This window comes from Chiroxiphia lanceolata, chromosome 3 (assembly GCF_009829145.1).
Source record: "Chiroxiphia lanceolata isolate bChiLan1 chromosome 3, bChiLan1.pri, whole genome shotgun sequence".
In the NCBI taxonomy this organism is placed as follows: Eukaryota; Metazoa; Chordata; class Aves; order Passeriformes; family Pipridae; genus Chiroxiphia; species Chiroxiphia lanceolata.
Window position 1 is genome coordinate 60,371,641 of NC_045639.1, and position 22,951 is coordinate 60,394,591.

General features: G+C 40.4%; 1 long non-coding RNA gene across 1 annotated transcript; it reads right to left on the reverse strand.

Moving 5' to 3' along the window:
* Positions 1-2,780: 2,780 nt before the first annotated feature.
* On the reverse strand, positions 2,781-10,558 carry LOC116784423. The gene is made up of 3 exons (XR_004356069.1): positions 10,324-10,558; positions 5,018-5,098; positions 2,781-3,756 (listed from the first exon to the last, which is right to left on the reverse strand). It is a non-coding gene; the product is annotated as an uncharacterized LOC116784423 (long non-coding RNA).
* Positions 10,559-22,951: the final 12,393 nt, after the last annotated feature.

Genomic DNA, 22,951 nt, shown 5'->3' on the forward strand with positions numbered 1-22,951 from the left:
CCTGAGGTGTCAGGTGTGCCCTGGGCAACTGCTGCAAACAATCCATTTATTAAAAGTCCATCAGAAATTACATAGAGGGTATAGAATACACAGTTTTGGCTATACCCGCATAGCAATAAACTGGTCCCAGCCCCTGTAACTAGGACACACATAATAATTTGTTTCATGAATAATCAAGGATAGAACTGCAATACACTGTGGTCACTGCATTAGAAAACATTAATGTCATGTTCCTGCGTAACTGAGCTATCAACTTCAGTTGTACACAATCTCATTTTGAAATACATAATTCAATACATTATTTCAATTTTACAAGGAAGTACTTCTAAAAAAGGTATTTTAGTGAAAAAGTGCTTCTTAATGTTCTGACAAAATCTCCTGCATTTCAGTTTATGCCCATTGCCTTCCCTCCTGTCACTGGGCATCACTGAAAAGCACTGGCTCCATCCTCTTTGCATCTTTCTTTCAGGTATTCGTGCACATTGATAAGATCCGCCTGAGACTTCTCCAAACTGAGCAGTCCCAGGCCTTTCAGCCTTTACGTGCAGCAGATGTACTCCAGTCCCTTAATCATCTTTATGGCCCTTCACTGGACTGCCTCCAGTATGTCCATGTCTCTCTTGTACTAGGGAACCCAGAACTGAATGCCAGGTGTGGCCTCACAAGTGCCACGTAGAGGGACAGGGTCACCTCCCTCAGCCTCCTGGTAACACTCCTCCTAATGCAGCCCAGGACACAACTGGCCTTCTTTGCCCAAGGGCACACTGCTGGCTCATGTTCAACTTGTCATCCACTAGGACCCCCAGATCCTTTTCTGCCAAGCTGCTTTCTAGCTGCTCAGCCTCTAGTATGTCCTAGTCCCCAAGTGCAGAACTTTCCACTATTCCTTCTTGAACTTCATGAGGTTCTTGTCAGCCCATCTCTCCAGCCTGTTGAGGTCCTTCTGGATGGCAGCATGACCTGTCAGCATATTAGCCACTCCTCCCAGTTTGGTATCATCAGCAAACTTGCTAGTTAGTGGCTACCAAGCTGATTTTGTGTCTGATCACCACTCTCTGTGCCTGACTGTTAAATCAGTTTTGAATCCACTTCACTGTCTGTTTGTGCAACCCATATATCAACAGCTTTTCTATGAGGATTTTCTGGAGACAGTGCCAAAAGTCCTACTGAAGTCCAGGTAGAAAATAACCTCTGCTCTCCCCTCATCTACCAGGCCAGTCATCTCATTATAGAAATTTATCAAGTTTGCCTAGAATGACTTCACTCTTGATGAATCCATGCTTACTACTCATGATGATTTTCTTGTTTTTAATATGCCTGGAAATAGTTTCCAGAATCAGCTGCTCCTTCTCATTTCTTGGGATCAAAGTGAGGTTGACCAGCCTGTAGTTGTCTTGCCCTTCTTCAAGTGAAGATTGTCCTTTACTTTCCTCCAGTCTTCAGGCACTTCTCCCAGTCTTCATGATGGATCAAAAATTATCAAGAGTAGCCTAGCAACTACATCAGCCATATGGACACATTTCAGCCATATCAATAGGGATGAATTAAAGATCAAAGTATCTCCTTCTTTAAAGGCAGAGTTTTACTGAAAGATAAAACATTGAAGTGTGTCATTTTATTTTGAAAAACAATCTGATGTTTAAGTGTCTGAGTTTGTGAGCAGAGTAACTAGGCTCTGCAACTGTTCTCAGTGCTACTGTGTCTAGAGTGTTCTTAGGGCCTCAGCTTTTCTGCTCCTGTTACTAAAAGGAACAGCCATAGCACCTGTTCTATGAAAACCATCCTGTTCTCCAAGACTATTAATTTTCCTCTCTTTTCCAATATGGATGGACACTAGATACCATATGGTGCTGCAGAGCAATGTCATCTCATACTTTGCTCCTTGGTAAAGGTATAAATTAACAGTTAAGCGTTATTTGATGTAATGTATATTTCATCCAACATGTATGTCTCATTCTGAAATTTCATGCTGATTTCTCTTTTCTCATGTACAGTAAAACACAGTGGTATGTCTGCAAATTGTATGTCATAAAAAATTGTTAAGGTTCAAGCTTCACACAGTACTTACAAATAACATATGAAGAGAACAGAAGTTTCTTCTAAGGATGGACTTCCTGGCTGAACACAGCCTGCTGTTCCTGATTTGTAATACTGCTGGGAGTTATTAATGAAGAAGCCACAATTCTTTGCCAGTTGACTGCTATCCCCTTTTCACTTTATACCCTCCTAATGACCTATATCTTTCACATACTTCCCAAAACACAATGCAATATTTAAGGATAATTTCTTCACAAAGAATATTTTTTTCTTCCCTGCAAGGAAAACATAGTCTTCTGGGATCACTAGTGTGTTATCACCCTTGTGTATTCTGTTATCACTTTAGATTCAGCTCCCAGCTGCCTCATTAAGTCATGTCTTCATCCCACTTGCAAGCTCTGCAGAACGAGAGACATGGATGGGCCCCAGGTGCCAGCACTGCTGGTGGCACAGCCCTGCTGGCTTTGCTGAGCACTTCAACAGCACTTGCTTGGGTTGCCTTATTTCTTCAGTGCTTGTGCATGAGGAGGGCTTTTGAAATCAGAGCACAGCCTGCAAATCACAGTGAGCAAAATCTCTGGGCTATTTCCTCCCCAGACCAACTAGGTTTCTAGAATCTGTACTTCCAAAATTATTTCTGGTGAACAGCTAGTGGTGATGGGTTTCACACAAAAAACCAAGGTCTTGCTTTATAAGGTGCATAAGTAAGTCAGGCTCCAAAAGACTCTGAGTAAGCTGGGTATCCTTCTTCACTGACTTCTGCTGCTGAAGCATGTGTGTTTTTGTGTGTGCAGACTCCTGAGACACCAGCTGGCATGGCTCAGTTCTTTCTCCAAAGAAAGAACTTTGGTCGAGGCTGATCACTCTTGGAAAGATCTTCACTTTCTAGCTCAGACCGATTCTGTGAGTTCAGTGCAGAGCCAGGGATGGAGGTTTGTTCCCCTCTATAGTCCCCAGGACCATGAGTCACTTGAGTAAGGGGCTGCATGCTGAGTGAGCTTGCAGAATAACATCTTGTAACATCCATGCTGGTTCTACCACATTTGTTTTATTTCAGGTCCCTCGTAACTAAGGAAAGAAGGCTCCTTAATTTTTCAAATCACAGTTTAATCACAAAAAAAGCAGCTGCAGCTGCAGCTAAACTGACCACATCACAAGGGGAGGATGCTAGAGCAAAGTATCTCTTGTACCTATCAATTACTACCCTCTCAGTGATAATAGAGGGTCATAGATCCTCTTACTAGGCCTATTCTGACCCAGTGTACACTTCTGCCCACATAGATTAATTGCTGCTTGTTTCACAAAAATATATGATAGTGAAGGCATTTTCTTCTTTTTCCAGACTTTGGCTTCAAAGGTGCTAATTTTCTTTACACAGTAAGCAAATTACCCACTTCAATGAATTGTTCTTGGCAATCACCTTTAAGAACTGTGACAGCATTAGCAGTTATGTGCCATATGTGTCTGTGTCTGCCTAGTCTGTGAATGCACATTTAACAAAATCAGCGTGGTGGCAATGAACAGTAAGGAGAGCATCTTCCTGTAAGAATTTTTTTGCTGTGGTGCATTTTCACCTAGTAATATAGTGAAGGGTAGCACTAACTCCTCAGAATCAGATGACCATTTGATTTAGCTTTATGATCAATCTCTCAGTGCACCTGTCAGTGGAACGGATGGGAAGTAATCTTGCGGAAAATTTTCAACAGAGACCTTCTGTGCCTGTAAATAAGAACATACAGTATAGATATGAATGAGGAATATTACCATATCAATTTCAGAGCTTCACATTCCTCCTTTGATGTTTTAATGTTGATCTTTTGTCTCCTGGAGACAATTTGCTCTTGTCTTCTCTGCAGTAAATGTTGTGAGCAAATTATTTCCTTTCTTCTAAAATTTTCTCTTTTGAAGTACATGAAGACTTGTGTCATATCTTTTCTGCTTCTTTTATTATCTAGGACAAACAAGTTATGTTCCTTCCAACTTTTTTTGTGGGTTGTGCTTTCTAGACCACTGATAATTCCTGTTGCTCTTCAGCTGACCTTCTCCCATTGCTCAGTTTCTTTCCTAAAGTACCAAAATTGGACTTGTTTCTGCAGTTGGGTCTCACCAGTACTGAGGAAACCAAAGGAATTATATATTACCATACTATAATAGATACCCCATTTTCTACATTCTGAGATGATGTTCCATTTTTCCCCCCTAAGGATGTTGGCTATTTTTAACTTACTCTCAGACTGTGATCAAGTCTAGGATGTTGTGTTTTCTGCAGGGCATCCTCTAACCAATGTCCCCTACTCTGTACTTGGGCAGTTGCTTCATTGTGCATAATTTTTCACTTGTTAAATTGCAGATGGCTTTGTTCTTCTAAAAAGTACCTCAAATTTTTAGAGTTCTTTTCTATTCTCCTCTTGTACACCACTGTGTTTTCACTCTCCTTGTACTGGAATTGCTACCTCTATCCAATCACAGAGTTAGGAGTTCTACTCACCCAAAGTTTCCTGTGAGGGTGGGGAGCATGTGGGCACCTTTCAAGTATGTGGAAGACTATTAAGTAACTGATTTTTCAGGGAAGAGGTCTGCTTAGCTTCTGTCATGGTTTGAAATTGGCTCCCCCTGAGAGGCTGGGGGCCTCAGAGGTGATTGGGTGCCAGGGCAGTGTTCCCTGGAGAGCCACCACAGCTTCCCACAAATGAAGAAATTTTGTGCAGATACCAACACAGAAATGTCAGCTTCAAAAGGACAAAGTTAATCACTCTCCTTTCCCATATTGTGGAAACCAGAATATCGTAAGTATTTGTCCCCATCCTCTGAGTGAAACCATCATGGTCTTGGGCCATTACCTTCTCTGAAGTGGAACTACTTGACAAGTCCCATGTTGGGAGCTGGGTGTCATTTCTAGCTATGAGCTTCATCAGTAATACCAAGAGGAGTTCAGCATGGCTAAGGAAATGCTTAAATGCAAATTGACTCAGAGGCTTACCAAAGGAAGAACACAATGCTCTTCCAGCATCATAGGTTGCAAAGCATAGGTTATACATTCTTCAGCCTCCACATGTTGTTACTGAATAAAAACCCAAACTGTCATGTTAAATATTTCTGTGGAGAACTACTGGTCTTAATACAGTTCATCAGTTTTACAGAAAGCCACATCAGGAGCGGTGTCTACATCTGCATCATGACCTTCTGCAGATCACAACCCATAATAATCATTCAATTTTCCTCCTAGGAACTGAGGCATGACCTGATACTTCAATCTTTCAAAAACAAAATGGTATGTGCTAAGCTGAGAGCCAGAGACACCAGATGGTACCAGTGCACAAAGGTACCTACAGCTGCAGGAGTTTACTGTATCCAGGGATCCCACTGATAATGTGCCATGCTGTAGAGATTTTGCCAATCCAATCCAGAGAAAAATGTGACAGTAGAGCCATTGGCAGCAGTTTGTAAGTAAGAGTAGGGTTTGTGTATCACTGCAGAGAGTTTGTCCACACAAGGACTTTCCCTAATAATCATCCCACATTTGTTGTCATCTTGGCAGTAGAATGGCTGTGTTTGAGAAACACATAGAACCCAGCAGGGCATTAGCAGGGAAATCACAGGCAATTGCAGTAAGATGGCTGAGAAGAAAGTTGCCTCTCTGTCAGAGACTGCTTCTCAGTCAACATTCAAAAGAATTTTGCACTGCATTCATTTCAACTGAAAGAATAAAAATTATTCACCATGAATTTTTTTTCCTTTCAAAATGGGGGTTTGGTATAGTTTTTAAAATGTTGTATCTTATTAGACAAATGAAAATTGGAATATTTTGTTAAAAGAACCCCCAGAACTACTGATAATGTTAGGGTGTTGGGGTTTTGGGGGGGTTTGTTTGTTGGTTTTTTGTGGGTTTTTTTTGTTTGTTTGTTTGTTTTTAATTTTCATTGTTTGAAGTTTCTTCTGACCTCTGGTCAGACTTGTGTTATGATTTTGTGACAATCTTTGTGAAATGGGAAATTCGTTTACTATCATCCTTGAACTGACAAGCTGATCAGGCTCTGCTGCTTGTTTGCCTATAAAACTTAACCTGATATGTCTCTGTACTTTTTAAAAAATTGCATGAGTTGTATTCCTGAAAGATAGAACTTTGATATGATACTACTGTTTGTTCCTGGTATGCTTGATATTTTCAAAGCTAACCAACTCATCTATTTGGGAATCCTTTATTATAATTTTAAAATTACTTCCAAGTAAAGAAGAAAAATAATGTTATCATGTCATGTATTGTTTTCATTTGGATCATGGCATGAGTGAATTAGATGTCACAATGTAATTTTGCTAAAATGTTTAGTGAAGTACCAGCAGCTAAGAAAGCATGGAGGTGGGGCTTTTGATGTGATTATGCTGTCTCTGGCAATGGTTGTGTTATGGAGATCGGTACTTCCCACTGTGCAAGTAATAGGTGCAGGCCAGATTTTTTAAATAAAATGGCTGCTCTGGTTCAAGACCTGTTATTCCTTTTTTACAGAGCTGATAAAGCTGTGCTAGTTGAGCTGGCCAGAGTTCAGAAGTGAATTTTTAAGAAGGTTATATCTTTCAGAAAATGAATCAAAACAGTGAGATTATCTTGAGTTTCCCTGTAAAGGGGTAATTTTTTCAAAAGATATGGAGATGTGAAAATGCAGTTTTGTCCTGAGCACAGAACCGAGCACTCAGAATGTCTTCCCATTTTTCTTTGTAGCCCTTCTTTTCCTTTTGAATCTATTTTAGGTGCTTCAATGCACAGTTCCCACCCCGTGACAGCAACAGTCTTTATGTGGTGTAGGATAGAACAGACTGCAGTGTAGGAGGATGGTGGATTACTGTAGCTTCATACTACAAGCAAATTTAGCAAGTGCTTTAAAAAGCCAAACTCAGAAATAATAAAGTCATGACCAAAAAATTCTAGAAATATAAATCTGAAGCTTATTTTATTCTAAGAGCATATCTAAGTGGAGAGAAAAGCACTGGGGATGGGTGGAAGAGTGCATTATTACAATAGTAGGAAAGAAGGTCAACCCAAATAAGTGATTTCCCAGCTGGCTCATAATCCATTGCATTAATAATAAAATTAATTAATCTTTAACTAATCCCCTTTTGCTTTTTTTTTTAAATTTTAAAATATTTTTACAGTTTAATGAGTTAGCTTTGCTAGATAAACATGTAACTAATAGACAGCAGGGTGAAGAAAGGATTCAGATATTATGGCTATTGTGAATTTCAGAGTTCTAGAAAGGTCTTAAAGGTTTGAGAGGGATGTAATCCTTTTGTCTCCTTGATATGATCCAGCCAATTGTTAATACAGGTTAAGTAATTTCCCAGTGACCTATACAGTTCCCAGTATCTGCTGGTTTGTCTGTGAATGAGCAATCTCTACTGCAGGTGTTCAGTTTTGGGCCCCTCACTACAAGAAGGACATTGAGGTGCTGAAGCATATCCAGAGAAGGGCAGTGGAGCTGGTGAAGGGTCTGGAGCACAAGTCTGATGAGGAGCAGCTGAGGGAACTGAGGTTGTTTAGCCTGGAGAAAAGGAGGCTCAGAGGAGAGCTTTACTGCTCTCTACAGCTACCTGAAAGGAGGTTGTAACAAGGTGGATGTCAGTCTCTTCTCCCAGGTAACAAGTGATAGGACAAGAGGAAATGGGCCTCAAGTGCCAGAGGAGGTTTAGACTTGATAAAAGGAAAAATGTCTTCACTGAAAGGGTTGTCAAGCATTGGGACAGGCAGCCCAGGAAGGTGGTTGAGTCATCATCCCTGGAGATACTTAAAAGTGTAGATGGGGCACTTGAGGACATGGTTTAGTGGGGGACTTGACAGTGCTGGGTTAGTGGTTGGACTCAATGACCTTAGAGATCTTTTTCAACCTTAATGTTTCAATGAAAGCATAAGAAAAGTGACAACTGGTGCTCTTCCCTTCTGCTGAAGTTACGGTTCATGCCACTGGTGCATTAAGTGACATACTTCAGAAGTTATTTAAGCCTACAGTTCTTCTATCTTGTATCTCTTATGCCACCACTGCTTGCTATGTGTTTTGCCAAGACTGTTAACCCCTGCGACTGGGCCAGATCAGATTTAATCTTGTTTACTTAATTTATCGAAACACCCCACCTTCTCACCTGACAAAGACTAGTTAACAATATGTGATGCTTGGGTCTACTAACATTATAGTGTCAGTCCCCAAGAAAGACACAGTATATGCCTTGTGCATGGATTTGATATCTCTCCAGAAGTGGACCTGTTGTTCCATTGGAGTGCAGCATTGTTCTGAAATGTCTCTTCTGCTCAGGTACAAACACAGACTTTTCTCAGCTATTTGGCTTTACAGGACCTACATCTGTATTGGTGGACTCCAAAGTGTCCAAAGGGCGAGTACACGTCCTGGCACCCAACTTGATTAACCTTATTCCTGATGTATGCTGGAGCAAGAACTGAGTATGCTCCAACCTCCACCTGCTATCTCGCACCTTGGCTCCCCTCAGAAGAAAAAATTACCATAGCCGTTCCTGCCATGACCTTGATTTGGATTTTATAGAAATGCTGAAGGCATGTAAGAGTATGAATCTCTTGCACAGCTGGGAGACAATCTGAGCGATGAGGTTTAAAGCATCACAAAAGTTGCAACCAAAACGCTAAGCTGGAAGATTTACCTCAAGGATAGGAATGTTCCTGGAGATGCTACTAGGGCTTCCCAATAGCACCTGATGGACAGGGTGGATTCCTAGAAGGCTTTATTGAAAAGACAGAGAGACATTTAATTCTTGTGAAGGAAGAGTTGCTTGCTATATTGTAAACTTATTTGGTTTTGGAACACATTTCAGGCACATGTAGCAGAAGATGACTGAAAAGCCATCACAGATTTACCAATGATAAGTCATGCCTGAGTAGTCCAATTTCTTTGCAGATGAGGCAAGAACATGATGGTGTTTGGTCAAAGGTTGAACTTGATGACCTTGGAGGTCTTTTCCAGCCTTAATGATTATATGACTGTGATAGCACTGCATGTAGTTTACATTGATTTTGGCAAGACTTTCAACTCTGTCTCCTTGCCTCCAAGTTAGCTATGAATAACTGGATGGGCAGGCAACTGAGTAAAAAAGAGTTGAACAATTGTGCTCAAATGGTAGCAGGGAATGGGTTACTCCTTACCTATAGGCAAGTTACATGAGGAAAATTGCAGAAGTGCTTCCTTGGAAGCTGTCCATCAATACCCACAGGGGGAGGGCAGCCACTCAAGGATTGAGTTTAGACAGTTTAGACAGGCAGGAGGAAGGGACTGACAGGAACCTTAGGAAATTAATCAAAGACAAATGCAAAGTCCTGTACCTGGAAAGGAAGAGCCCTTGGCAATAGCATAGGCTATGTAGACTGGCTGGGGAGCAGCTCTGTGAGGAAGACCGGTGAGCTCATCACAAGTCAGCAGTGTGTCCTGGCAGGAAAGGAGGCTAAGAAAAGGGATTAACTCTCTCTCTACTCCACACTAACTGAATCACTTCAAGATGCAGTGTCTAGTTTTGGACCTGTGATGACAAGAAAGACATCAGTAAGTTGTCTAACTGGACAAAGTTTAGAGGGGAGGACCCCAAGTGGTTGGGTTTGCAGAACCTGTGCTTTGTGAATAAGGTTAGGGATGGGGCTGGTTAAGCTTGAGGAAGAGATGGCTTTTGAGGGGGACCTAACAGCAGCCCTCTCAGCACCTATGGACACTGGCTGAGAGGAGGGATCCAGGCTATTCCCAGTGGTGTATGGCAAGAGCTTGAGAGAAAATGGGCATATGCTGAAAATAGTTTTCACCATGAGAACAGCATGCAGGGGTGCAGGTTGCCCAGAGAGGTTGGACCAAAGACCTGCTGCAGTACCTTTCAGCCCTAATTGTTCTGGGACACCTCAGATGTGGAAAAATACTGGTGGCTCTTCGTTTTCAAAAAAAAAAAAAAATAAAGGCTACACCTTGTAATAAGGAAGGCATTATGCATGTTCAAATTCCAAGTAAAGTTTCTGAAGTATGGAGAATCAAGTCTGATTAAAAAACTCCAAACATATCTCCCTGTCAGTTTATTATAGATTAATATAATCTCTGTTTCGGTAGACTAAAGGATATTGCTCCATTACACATGATGATGTACTACCATAAAGAGATGGATGGTTTAATAAGTACTAACTCTGTGTTTTAACAGTATTGCTAACAAATTAAACTGGTGCTCCTGCTTGTAAAAATTCAAAATATATTAGGTCAATTTGATTTAAAGTTACTAAGAAAGAACATCTCTTTTTACCTTCCCACTGGATTTCCCAGTTTGCTGGTGATTTCTGCCACAGACTTTCTGCTAGTGACACCTACTCCCAGCTGGACCGGCAGAAATGTTTCTGACATATGCTTATCTTCTGTCACAATCTCTTTGGGGTTTGCAGAAAAACCCCAGACCAGGTCCTTCCAGTCTGCACTGCAGGAAACAAACCAGAAAGTCTATGACAATAATTTTTGAGTGATTGCCTAGCTAAAGTAATGATGGAATCAGATATTTGAACTCTTCTGTCTTTGACACATGCACAACACTACAATAGAGAAAAATCACTCTGAAGGTGGGATGCCTCCATCACTACTACGGAAGAAACAATGGAACTGTCTGGTCTCAGTCTCTAAAGACATATTTACACTTGTCACACCCTACAGATTACAGACAGAGGACCCATAGCATAGCACACTGAGTGAAAAGGTTACCATACAAGAAGAGGTGTGGGTCTAGTTTATACAGAGACTAAACCAGAAGCTCTCGTGGATGCTGAAGTTCAGACTCTTAGGCTGGATGTAGTCTGGGTTTCATCCTCTAAATGAGTAAGGATTCAAAGAATGGTTGGAGCAGCAAACACATCTACTTCCAAGCTGGTTTGCTCATTCCTATTCAGAGGTGAACATTGGATACAGTTCATAGTCTAGCAAAAATAGTAAAAGTAGTCATCAAAATCAATATTGATTACCAGCTATTTCAGAATCAAAAAAAAATTCAGAGTTGATCTTCAAATGATTCCTTAAATTAATCAGTTTTTATTTTCTCTTTGTCTCTTATTTGGCATGTGCTCTGTTGCCCTTTACTTGTTGTATTTAACTGAACAGGATTTTTAAAGCTCTGAATAACCTTTGTAGTATGGGAAAAAATTCTACTGTGAGAAAGGGGATAGCAGGCAGCATTAATTATCTCAAGAACAGAGCTCTATGTCAAAGAAATACAAGCCTTGAAATATACTTTCCTGTCAAAGCTTGGCTTATTAATATGCTTATCAGTCATGTAAATATTCCAAGTATGTGTCATACAATACAAATTGGAATGTGTCAGTATCATGTGGATGATATATACAATCCTTTTTTTTTCTTTTTTTTAATTAACAGCCTTTTCAGAAGTGCATTTATACTGTTGTGTGGTTGTTGTTCTATCTCCTGCCAAGCCAGCAGGTGGGGGCAGGCTCCCTGCACACTACAGAGTTCTGGTCTTTCCAGTAGGAAAACTCAAGCAACCAACAGTTTTTTTGATCCTGAGCTCAGTAAGGGCTGATGTTCATCTGTGTTGTCAAAAAAGCCTTGACATTAAAATGTTTTCCCATTTTTTTCTTTCCCTTCCCTTGTCTCTTCATGTAAATGTTCAGAAGTCAGACATCATAAACCATCTCAGAAGACCGGTCATTTGAAATAACAATTTTCTTAATATGCATAATTCTGCCAGCTGGGTGCCCCCTCAGGCAGAGCCTTTGCTGTGGGCTGCACTGGGACCAGCTACATGATCCCTGCAGCAAATCAGGAACACGAGTCTTGCCCGCAGGTGTCTGACTTTCATCTCCTTTTTCCCTCCCTACCCCAGACGGAGAGGGTTGATGCTTCTGAAGGATGTGATGGTGGCTAACAAGCTGTCCTGTCCCTTGGTTGGCAGGCATGCATGTGTCCACCACAATTCCCGTGCACACTGAAGGAGTTGATGCCCTGAAGACCTTGGCACTAGGGAGGGCTCTTGAATATCTGGAAGTATTCCTTTAGTTCTCATTTGCTACCAGGACCTCCACAGGCACACCCTGAAAGGCATAGGAAACCTTCCACTTCACCATGTAGAGAAGAGCAACCAGCCAGGCTCCCACTACCATCAGAAAGCTTTTGGGGGGGTGAAAGACAGTGATTCTTTGATGACTGAAGAAAATGAGCAGGTCTGCTTGGTGTTTTTTTAAAGGACTGTAACATGATTAATAATTTTTTTTTATGGTCTCCCTTTGCGAGCCCCCATATGTAATGGCTGCCTAAATGCTCTATATTATGGCATCTGGTCACTTTGTATAAAAAGGAGGGAAGTTTTGCCTTGATGCCTCCAAGATTCTCCCAGCTGGTCTTGCAGCAGTAGGTCACCAAATGCATCTGTCAGAGGTGCCAAACAGGGAATGCAGGTGTATGCAGCTTAAGTCACACCTGTCCCAGAGGAGAGAGGATAGAAGCAGTAGCACGTTTCCCCTGAATCCTCCTGCTCCTGGAGTGTTCCTTGGACTTGGTGAGTATTTTGCAGAAGAATAAAAAAGGGAAAATGTGTTTTCCTTGTACATGTTCTCATGACGTCATTGAGCTATCTAACAATTACCTGAACTGCAGATACTTCACCTTTTGCATAAATTTAGTAGTAAGGTAATTAAAGTCATACTCATATAAACAGATGTAGTTTAGTCCCCTCTCTTCTTCTGGTTTCTTACAGTGAAGGAGTATTCAACATGGAAACTACTGTGGAGATTTTTTAACAAAAGTGCATTGAGCTAGAGCACCTTATTACAACTTACATGCTCTCTCCAAATTTATATAATTTTGTTACTGGGAAGTAATTGCTCTCTATGTTGAAAGAAGAAGAATTTTTAGTTTGGGCCTACATTTTTGTAAACTTATATCTCCTAACTTTCAGCTCTTTGGTTTTAGACTCTGTACTCCAGCTAAAGTGGTCCTAGTGCAAAGACTGGGGATGTCCATCTGCATTGCTCTCTGTGCAAGACCTCAAACCCAAAGCAGACTAATTTGTTGCCCAGACAACTCATTTCTGGCTTAAGGCTTTTTTTGTCCTCTTTGTTGTTATAGTCACTCACCAGAACACATATGTATTCCTTGCTCTACCTGCTGTCTGAACAGGTATAATTTCCTGTCAAGGGCAGTGTCTGCAATGAGAGTACAAGGACCTTACATTTTTAATTAAGCACTATTTAAAAATATGTTAGCAGCCCCGAAAGCCAGATGTTACAACACCAATAGGCATTTGTTGATTATGGTCATCTCTATGGTCCACCTGACCACCACTTTTTAATGTTTTAAGTGGCTAATATTAAAAGCTAAGAAAGCACTTACTTAAAATGCAAAAATTTAAATTTTTCTTATTTAAGTAAACTCTAATCCAGTAATGAATAAAGACTCATGTAAGATAACTATTCTTCCATCACTCCTGGTTCTAAATATGCCATTTTCAGAATACTTGGAGTTGAAATCTTTTCCTGATAGCCAGGCTTTCAAGATAAAACAACATCATCATTATTATTATTTTTGGCTAGATAATTCAGTTACAAGGAACATACTCACAGATGCACTTCCTCTTCCCTCCTAAATTCCTAAACTCTTAGTATAACATGAATCTGGCTGAACATTATGCTTGAATTAAGAGATTGACACTCCCATGCTGTGTATTTTTGACATTTGTCTCTCACATCCTAGTCTTCAATAGTCCACTCCTACTTTTTCTGAATTCCCTGAATATGCACAGAAGGAAACCCCTTCTCTCACACTTAGACTAAACACTGTCAGTATGGGTCAGGATCCTGGATTACTACTTTTATTTATGTTAAACTTTCACCTGAGAACAGTAACTTGATTGGGAGGCAAAAGTGGCAGCAACACTCAAATGTCAGACACGAACAAATCTGAGCCCTGATGTGAGTTATTGCAGATGGTGGGTTAAAACGGCCTAGTGTCCCAGACAGGACATGGCATGGGACCCTGTTGCTTCCCCAGCCAGTCTGTGCGCAGTGAGCAGGAGGAGATCCCATTGGACATTGGACTAAACCCTTGCTGCAATACAGTGAGTCAGGACAAGCTGTCAGGTGCTGCTTTGCTATCCTTGCCACACAAGGCATGCTAAGGTTTTCATCACTTCAGCTATTTCAACCTTTAATTACCTCAAGTGATAGGAAGTGGAGAGCATATTAAAAATTTACCATATTAAAAAAGAGGTCTCTGAGTGTGGGTTATTGAGCAGCTGTAAAGAGCAGTGGCCCTTAGGAGCAATGAAGGGCGTTAGGTCTCTAGAAATGAGAGGACTTTATGTCTTTATTGATTATTGTCTTAATTTTTTGTAATCAATATTAACTGAGCAGAGCCAGTTTGCTCTTCCAGGCTTTTATTTCTAATTAGAACTAGCGAATAGTCAAGGGAACAAGACAGAGGAGGCACTGATTGAACCATATAACAGATTTCTAAATAAATAGGCTACTGGTTCCCTCTGGGGAAGAAGTCAGCAGCATGTCACTCACAGATAGTGTTACACTGACAGGTGACAGGGATTAGTTTGTCATGTAATATTTAATCCTAAAAATGTTTCTGGAGGCACTGTCAGAGTAGAAGTTGAAATTTGTATAATGTTATATTTCTTTTGAATTCAGAATGAGAAAACTTTGCAAACATTTGAGTTCACAGTTTGAAACCTAGCAATGATAAGACTTTGGTCAAGAAGGATATATAACTTTTCCACAGAAAGGTAAATGTACACCATGTCAGAAACTTTGTTCTTGTGACTGATTTGGATGATATAGAGACTGCTTTTGAAGTCAGGTTGTGTCATTTGTTGTTTGGGTTTTGGGGTTTGGGGTTTTTTTTTAATATCCTTTGGCTTATGCACTTCTTGCAGAATCCAGCCCTGTGACCTGCCAAGTTAAAATGCTGATCCTTCAGAAAAAGAAAATGGTATAAGAAGTTGTTAAGAGGGCAGACAGATAAGTGTGTTATCTGGAATTCCCGCAGATCCTAATGCCAGGACAATCTTGCGGCACTGATTCAAGGGGGAAAAATATCCTATTGATGTAACAACTATTTTCTTACTCAGTAAGGTCTAGTCTGACTGTATTTTCAAATTAATGAAATATGCATAATGCTCAAAAAGGGGGAGAGACAGAAGAGCCCACACAGCTTCGAAGACCATGAAGTGATGAGTTATACACTCTTTGCTTTTACAAAATCCATGTAGGGTTTCATGCAAAGATGTCCTTAACTGTCTCATGACAAATTCCTAAACCAGAAGAATTGAGGCAGGAGTACAAGAGAGACACCAGTGATGGACTTAGAGGCCAAAGGAGTTCCATGCTCATCACTTGTGACTAGATTGCAACATCCCTGGCACTTCCAGAGTGATGCAATACATATCATGATACAATTTAAAAACTCCATCTAATTGCAGTGAAAATGAAAGGTTGTGAGGCAAAAAACTCTCCTTAGTACATGTTGGAGTTACTTATGTTTCACATTCTAAACCAATGTTTGTTTTGATCTTTAGAGTACAATTCTGCATCAGAAAATAGTAGAGTTCATGATGAATCGTTGACCATTAGCAGTATGGGGGTTTAGGCACAAGCTCTGCTTGCATTTTATGAATACAACTGTTACTTGATGCAGTATTTTAAGTGAAATACTGGAAACCTCAATGAATCACACAGCTTTGCATAGAGAATATAAAGAGTCTTCATTTTCTATTTTTCGTGGGGTTTGATTTTTTTTTTTTGTGAGAGTTTAATACATTTCTGTGTCTTAACGATCCCTGAAGAAATCTTTTGGGTTTGCTTCCTACTACATTCATTCTCCACCTACTTTCTTCTCTGTGCATATGCTGCTTGTTACTCTTTCCTGTTACTCATGGTTCTCGTAAGGACATTTCGGAAGAGCACCTCCATGTTGTCTTCTAGTGCAGATACAAATGGACACAAAGAAAAGGATACAGCGAAATTCTCAGATTGGAAGAGGAAATGCAAATAAAGTAAGAAGAGAAAAATCTCATTCTCAGCTGGAGGAGTCTTAGTAAAATAGACCATAAAATTGTAAGAAACCATATTGTCTTTTAAGTTAATTGTGTCTATTTTAGGATGTCTCACCCCAAAAGCATTGACAGAACACTCATTCCTTAGCACCTAAATGTCATTCCTATCATTCAGCTACAGACATTTAAAGCTGACAATATAAGTTTCCATTGCATGTTATCATTAACAAAACCAAGACCTGGGTGCATTCATTACTCATGGCTATGAGATACCAACATGATACAGCCACAAAAGGAGTTACTGAAGTTAAAGAACAGTGTTGTCTTGTTGTCAGAAGAATATACAGATAGGAACTGTTAAAAAACATATTAAAATTCTATATATTAGGATCTTAAGATCTTAAGGATCTTAAGGCATCACAACTAGCCATCTATAACCATCATCTGGAAATTAGATTTCTAAGCATCAAAGCTGTGAAGTGCTGCTATGAATTCCTGCTCAATAGTGGGGGTTAAAACTCAAATTCCACTTGAATACTTTGAGGGAGGGATTCCACGGTAGTAGAAGAACCTACACACCACAGTCCAGGAAGATCCTTGTGTACTACGCACCTTGGAGAAGGGGAGACCTGAGTTCAACGGACATAAGACACATACAACAAATTACAAATTCCTGCCCATTTTTTATTCCATTTTCATCATCTTTCCTTTTTCTCCAATTCTTTTCACCCCACTCTGACCTTTCATCACTTTTTAGCCCTTCTTTCCTTCTTTATGCCATGGTTGATGAAAGTTAGAAAGCAGACAACAAATAGAGAGAGGGAAAGATGAAGAACAGACTTAATGAAAGTGATCAAGGGCTGTATCTCAGTGTGATTGCTTTTGGTGTTTCAGTCTAAAAGTTTTGGCATTTAATTTTTTTATTTTTCAGTCTCAAAATTCTACTAAGAAACAATTATCTTTTTTTCTTTATCTCCCCCCAAAAAATCTTGGGCTGCCCTCCCCCTCCCCTCAAACTAAAAAAAAGCTGAGTTTACATGGCAGGAGTTTACCTGGAAAAGCCCATGAATCCCTTCCTGTCACTGAAAACATCCTTCTCCTTCAAGAAGGAAAGACTTTTTCTCCTGCAAACACTTCTAAAAGTTATCTGTGAAGAATGGTCACAGAAGGGTCTTCAGGACAAGTGTCTTCTCCCCCAGCTTTGGCTGTAAATATAGTCCCTCAATGTAGTTACCTCCCTGTTTTGGAGCCTGCTGTCCCACACTGAAGGACTGCAGAGTAACTGGAAGCAGTGGTGGCAATGGCAGTGTCTGATGATTTCACAGACTTCACTCATAATTCCTTAAGCAGAAATTTTGCTATGAGGAAGTCAATACAATTTCCTCCTATCATACTTTGCACACCAGCAGTAGGTCATATTTATGGATTTAATGGTGCAGTGTGTATGTATGTCTGGCACAGTGACATGCCCCAGAGTGCCCGGAAAGTGCTGGTCGACGCGGCATTCAGCTGCACGGCTGCACCAGTGCTGGGCTCTCTCTGTTCTTTCTTTCCTTGGTGGCAAGGAGCCATGCCCTACCACAAAGACTTCATTGTTGAAACATAAAGAACAAAACATGCATGTTTAGTCTGATCAGTACTGGAACAAATCGCTTGTACTTATCAGATTGCAAGGTCTTTTCTGGGAACAAAAATTTGGAGTCCTCAGAAACTTAAGTGAAAAAAACCTCAAAGTAAAAAGCAACAATCAGGCAAGTAAAAATACAGTGAGATATCTCCACCTTTGAGTCATGGTGTTTCATGAATTGCTCATTAGTGTAAAAAAGTATTACAGAGCTATTGTGACACATATCCAGAGATCTGGACCAGAGGAAAGCAACTTTCCTATCATTAAATACTTACCTGAAATACTAATCCTTACTGTCTAAAAACATATTCCTGTTAGGAAGACAGATAAGAACTAAATAATCAAGAATTACAACCTAGTACAAGAAGAGTCCAAAATCCTCTTTTGCATCATTTCATCCCTGAGAAGTTGCCAAAAAGCCATTTGTGGGTAATTTTTCCCCATGAAATTTCTTTCCCTCAGAGCACTTTGGCATGTGTCATCAGCACATCATAATGATGATGACACATGCTTCAAGACAAAAGGCCCTAGCAAGTCAAACTGTGACACAGACAAAAATCAAATATATGTCATCTGTGTAAATGGTTGCCCCTTATTTAAATTTCACCTGACAGGGAATGACTAGCACATGTATTAGTCCCAAATCTAACCAGGCTTGAAATAAAAGGATCACCTGATGCAGTTGCTGGGATCTGTGGTTCAGTGACCTTGGCAGTCTCCTTCAGTCTTGTATTATTTCCAGGTCTCTTCAAACAGCCATTTGATTGTTACTAACCATCTTCTGCATCCCTGAGTAAGCTACTACATGTTTTTTTCCCCTAAGTTTTAATAATACTGAGTTTGGTGCCAAAGAGCCCTCGCGGACAGAGATGAGTCAAATATGTTCCTTGCTGAGCTTCAGATACAATCTGTTTATACCTAGAGCCTGTCCAAACAACATTTTGTTCTTCTGGGAGTATAGTTTATTTAGTGTAACAAGGTCCCAAAGTGAGTGTAGTCAAGATTTCACAGCCTTCCTCCACCTTTATGTTTAGTGTTCTTAGGGCTTGAATCCTTAGGGCTTCCCCCCCCCTTCCTTCCTTCCTCTCTCCAGAAATGGCTTTTTCTAGGTCATTCACCCAGCCCTAACCTTGGCTTTTCTTTTTCCAGGTAAACCAAAAGATCCTAAATGCCTGATTCTGATTTAGCTGGGAGTGACAAGAGATTTACTTTTCCTACTCCACCCTAAATAACACTCAGATTTCTTAATGCAAACAGGTCACTGCATTTGGAGTGCATATTTTGGTATTATCTGTAGCTTTTCAGTAAATGCCTCTGTTTTTGCTCTCCATCTGACAGAATAAATAAGTAAAATAATGAAGAAGTTATTGTCTGTTACTATTTCTACTTTATGTTCCTTTTCTTTTTCTAATTCTCTTGCAATAATTCAGTAAAATTTTTCTAGTGCAATTCACAACCTCCCTTCAAGCACATGAAAAAAGCTGTGTTTGAATATTTAGGGCATGATCACAGTTTCCACTGAAATACATATGACGAGTGTCATTGTAATGACACTGGGTAATGACCTGGCTTTGTAATGACTGGGCTAGGTCCTAGAGCCAGCAACTTCTCTGGCTGTGATGTCTGAAACACATCTTAGCTTTTTTACCCTCCCCTCAAAAAACCTGTTCTTTAATGGTTGTCCCACTATACTAACTGGTTCCCTTCTGTTAGTTCCACAAATACAGCTAAGAGAAGTGATTAAACCTGACAGACACTGTTTTGTTTGGAGATCCTCTCATTCCCAGCAGCTGGACAACTGGAAAATGAGATTTGTGAGAAGATAGCTGTCCTGTCTAGTCCAGTCTGAAACTTTTACTATTGATTTTTACAGGATTTTGTGACATGTATGTCTTGGTCAAACAGAATGAGATTCTTTGTACATTAAAAGGTTCTTTGTACATGTTTGCAGATGTGTTTAAAAATATCAAAAAGTACAAATCCAATTAAAGGCATTTCCATGATTCCCTTCTTTCTCCACCATCTTTTTCCCTAAGGCTCTTCTTCTGTGAGTCACACTGGTGAAGCAGCATCAGTGATACAAAATAGTTGTTATCAATTTATGGAAGATACAGAGGAAATGTCATTTTGCATCTGCAGCTTAGTTCTTAATTGTTTTCCTCTGATGTGTGAAAGATATATTTTATGTACTTATTAATCCTTCATAATAAAAAAGGGATAACTGAACAAAATAGGTGTTCCCATCCTGATCCTTTGGCTATGCTTTCCTCGTTGGCAGAAAAAGTGCCAGGGCTGGATGAGGCATTTAAGGAGGACTCACAGACCATGTAAGCCACTTGGTTTGATGAAGGAGCCCCATGCAGTAGGTGAGTATCCCTTCTGCTTTTACCAGTACACTTACCTGCCTGGAATATAGGAGAAACAGGAAAAAAGATATCTCGGCAGTGTGACCCAGACACACTACCCAGCCCACAGGCTTTCTGTTGCAACAGATCCCAGCATGCTGCAGCCCTTGCCAGCACCCCAGTTTCCTGGAAAAAGGAGGAAGGAATTGAGATAGGAAGTCAGACGAGGATGCCAGGGTGCTGCTGCAGAGCTGTGCCTTGGGTAGCTCCTCTCATCTCCATGTCCTTTCCACTGTCCCTTGACTGTACCCATGTGGGACATGAGGGCTGTGGGACTCGGCCTGGGAACAATAAGATGACACATCTGGAATATTGATCAATCAAAATGTTGGGGGTGAACGATAGAGGCAGTGAGACTGGTTATGGTCAATGTCTGAAAACCAGAAAGAAAATAGAAGTTTTTGAGCAGTTTGATGGAAGAGCCAGGAATGACAGTAGAGCAGTATGCAGTAGTTAGGGAATTGGTGAAAGAAACATGACCTTTGTAGCAGTGTTTTCCTTTGAGAATTGAAGGGACTAGGAAAATTAGGATGGAAAAACTGAGAAATTTAAGGAGCTGAGTAAGCATGGGGAAGAAAGGAAGAAAAAAGCACGGAAGGATGAGTCTTAGTAAAATTATTGAGAAAAACACTGAAAAATTTGGACACAGTTAGTCTATATAAGATCTAACAAGCAATGATAAAGGATCAGAACCAGGCTTTCTATACTCATTAAGACAACATAAACCCTGGTAATTTTGTCAAGAGTGAAAATTTATAACTCCAGAAAAAATTATATTTTCAGCTTCTGCTGACTGATATTCATTTATGTGTATTAAGGTCTCCCTTGACAAAAGCAGTTATTTCATTATCTGTGAGCCAGCTGAGGTTAATTGTCCCTTTACCGTTGGAGGAAGTGGAGAAGGTGTTGAAAGAAACTAAAGGCACAGGAGGACAATGTCCAAGGGTTAAAGCATGGGTTAAAGGGCAGGTGTTGAATGAAAGGCAATTCAGAAGTTCTCATATTCTAGACCCTTTCTCCATTTTTCCCTGGGCTTTTGTTGCTCATTATGCCACTATTGCCCATGGAGATGTGGGTTTCTGGGGTCCCAGGGAGTGTGTCTAACTTCTTCAGCTGCAGCAACAAATTCTGCTCCCTACTAACCTGATTCACGTTTGAACCAGTAACCCAGAGCTGAGAAGCTGCCTAGCTCATTAAAAATTCCCTGAGCGACTTTTCTGACCCAGTTACAAAACAACAGAGAAAGCTTTTTAAGTTGTTTTTTGGAATTCATGTCATAAAAGATTCAGGCAACATATGGATTATTTATTCACGTAGGGGATTTAAAATTGCTGCTTTATTTAGGAAAAATGCATCTGATTTTCAGCACTGTCTTTGTTTTACAACTATTCAGGCAGCTACTAAATGAGTGGGTGGAAGGGGAAAGGAGGAAACCGGAACAAGGTCTTAGGTACGATTACAGGGACCCAACAAATCTAGTTCTATTGCCAAATTGTTTTAATGAAAGAGCTGATTTTACTTTTTACTTGCCTGTGAAGGGCAAAAGGGCACAGTTATTATCTCAGCTATTTTATTTGGGTTTTTTCTATATAAAGGACCCACCCCATTCTTCCATGTATTTTGGATTAATCAGAAAAAATTATTGCTTCCATATTTCCTTGTTCAGCACGTCCTTCATTTCAGAGTCTGACCCACAACAGATTTCACCAGGGACAAGTCCATAGAAGACACACCAGCTGTCCTGATTCATACTAGCATCAGCTTTACTCCACCCTCCACTAATGAAAATGAATACAGGCTTGCAGCTTCACTGAAACTCCTGTTCTTGGCTTCAGGCTCTAGTTAGGAGCCCCCTCCTATTGCACTTGTGATGTACATCAAATCCCTTTTGAGAAAACCAAAGGCAAAAACTAGAAAAGCAACGTTGTTGTTGCAGACAAATCTCAAGCAGGCAACAGCCTCTCTCCATGACATTCAGGTAGAGAAAGGTTATTTTTTCAGGAAATCTGAGTAGAACTTGAACTCTTCAGTAGACCTTACATCTTCAGATGTAAAGTCTCTTTTGTAGACCTAGAGTAAGAAACAGAAGGACAACAAGCTGTAGTTTCTATCCCTTCCAACACTGGTTAATGAAGAACTAAAGTGGGATACAACGAAACGGAGTATAGAGACACACAGAGGACTTTTACACCCTCACATAAAGGTTGTAAGCACAAAGGACAGAGGCTCAGGGAAGCAGCAGCGATGAGCACAACAAAAGGAATTTGGATCCTGCACAGCGACTCTAAAAGTGATGCTGCCACTGCGGGGCCCCCAGCCACACTCCCCACACCATCATAACCTCCCTGCATACTCTCCCCCTGCTCTCCTGATATCACGCCTGAGGTTTTCTCCATTCCTTTCCCCCTGGATAAGTTATGTCTGACCTTGGAGAATGAAAGATTCCATTTCCAAAATTTTCAGCCCAGGAAAAGCAACGGAGTTGTGCAGTGGACCAGAACCCACCAGCTTCCCAGCCAACAGCGTTTCACACGCTCATCTTCTAGTTCAAAAACTCCTAAAACAGTCCAGCCAAGGTCACATTGTATCTTGGATAAACATCTACTGCTGCACTCGTGGAAAAAACCCAAAGTAATCAGCTGTATCTTGCCAATTTTCTCAAGCAAGACAAGTAAAACGTCTATATAATTATAAGTCCAATAACCTGAAATTAATCCCAGGTAAAATACTCTATAACTGATCTGAGAGTCAACTAATACAAAATTAAAAGGTGTATTTAATGCTAAACAAAGTGCAACTATGAAAAAGTAGCTTGTTATCTGTTGATAATATTATGAGATTGATT